The following is a 2378-nucleotide window of genomic DNA, read 5'->3' as shown; positions in this document are numbered from 1 at the left end:
TTTTTTTTTTTTTTTTTTTTTTTTTTTTTTTTTTTTTTTAATACACACACATACACACACTTATTTGACATTGAAAAATATTAAAAATAAATATATCATTTTATATTTAAATAAAAGTTTGTATTATGATGACATATAATAAGGAGCTATAATCAATTTATTATTTATAAAATAAGTTATTGATATTGAGGTGAATGCATTATTCACCTTGCATGGGAAAATAAATACATATAATTTTTACCTATATGAATGAAATGACAAATATAGAATTCATTAATCAAAACTTGAACTTATGGCCATTCTTCTACACAATTATTAAAATTATATGTCTACATTTAACACATTATGTACCTACGGTTAACTATTTATGTATCTCACCAACTGACAGGGTAATTGGGTACCCGACCCGGAAACATTGTCATAACCAAGTTGCCGTTCAAACTACCCGACACCTCACTCCTCAGCATCAATGCGCAACGGTCCAACTCCTCAGCATTGATGGCCAACGTTCACCTCCTCAGCGTTGATGACAGACTTTCAAGCATTCAATACCTCAGGTATTGATGTCCAACGGTCAGCATTCAATACCTCAGGTATTGATGTCCAACGGTCACTGAACTGAATGGAATAAAAGGGCTCACAACCACGTAGTGGGGGGCTCTCTGACACTTCTTACACTTTTTACTAGACAATACATACTACACTCACTTGTACATTGAGCACTGCACTCAAATACCCAACCTTGTATTCACATACTTACTCAAATTACATACCCGGTAACACATTATTACCGTCATTAGTGCTCTTGTTGAGAGCCGAGATCAGATCTCAGGCTAAAATCACAAAATCAAAAAACCACTCAGTTCATCTCATCGCTATCAATGGTATCTGGATCCAGCAGCTCGCGCACACCTAGTCAGGTGAACAAGGGTCACCCCTCGGGTGATCTTCGTGAGCAGCTCAACAGTAACCATGGAGGTGACCTTCGCAGCCAACTCAACAACAACAACCGCAGTGAAGGTGACCTCCGTACCCAACTCAACGACAACCATGGTGGTGGCCGTACTCCCCTCCCAGCAACTGCTGCTCCCGCCCAAGTGGTGGACCTTCAGGCAGCAGCGCAGGTCATCCAACAGGCGGCAGCGACAATGGCCCAACTAGTCGCAGAAATGCAAGGCCAGATCTTACCGCCACCACCCCCTCTGGAGGGAGAAGTGCAATCTCCGAGGCAAAACAGAACTCAGGGGGTACAAGGATCCTCCAATAGAGGTCCCCGTGCCCAAGCAAGAAAGACAGTAACCAAACGACCATCCGGAGAAAGGATGGGCGAATCTGGTGGATTGGCTCCGCGTCACTCCACTAGACACAAAACACCACAGGAAGGCCTGGTGGAAAGACTCCAAAGGCAGATAGATGATTTGGAAAAGAAAGTAGAAGCAAGAGAACACTCACCAGAACCGGAGGTAAGAATGGCCGCTCCATTCTCTCCTGACATAATGGAAGTTCCTCTTCCAAAAGACTTTCAACTACCCACCATCAAGGCCTACACTGGCACTTCAGATCCGCGTACCCATATGACAAGATACAAGGCAGCCATGGTCATGATTGGGGCAAGCGATGCCATAATGTGCAGAGCGTTCTTGTCCACTTTGGACGGGACTGCTTAAGATTGGTTTAACACAATCCCAGACGGATCAGTTCAGACTTTTGCAGAGCTATCCAAAAGTTTCTTGTCTTATTTCTCAGGGAGTATACAACATAAGAAACCATTCTCACATCTCGGGGGGGTAAAACAGGATAAGGGAGAAAGCCTGCGAGACTTCTTAAGCAAATGGAAAAAAGAAGTCAACAACGTATATGACTTCGATTCGAAGGCAGCAATTCCCATCTTCATCCAAGCACTGAGGTCAGGCGATTTCCACAAACAACTGAACACCCACCACCCACGCTCTTATGAAGAACTCATGAGAACGGCCAACCGGTACGCAGACGCAGAAGAGGCTGACAGGAGAAAGAAGGATGAGGAGGAAGGACGAAAGAGTGAGCGACCTGATAAAANCAGGTCCGCCCAGCCAGACACCACGACCAAACCAACCACCCTCAACGAAGGGAAGAGATGAGCATTCTCGTCTCGCCCCACCGCGGCACTTAACACCGCTTACTCACCCGGTTAGCGTGATTCTAAGTCACGCTGAGGAAATGGGAATGGTGCATTTTCCCTCAGCACCAGCATTTGTTGAGTGTCCGGGACAGTACCAGCATCAACAAAGTCTACCCGACAATGTGTGGCGAAAGAAAGAAGATCCTGAGCCTTCAGCTTCCAACACCAAGAAAAGGAGGTGCGACCTGGGCGAGAAAGCAAGAAACAGTGAGCTAGA

The sequence above is a fragment of the Ipomoea triloba genome, chromosome 1, assembly GCF_003576645.1.
Source record: "Ipomoea triloba cultivar NCNSP0323 chromosome 1, ASM357664v1".
Lineage (NCBI taxonomy): Eukaryota > Viridiplantae > Streptophyta > Magnoliopsida > Solanales > Convolvulaceae > Ipomoea > Ipomoea triloba.
This window is presented reverse-complemented; position numbering follows the sequence as displayed.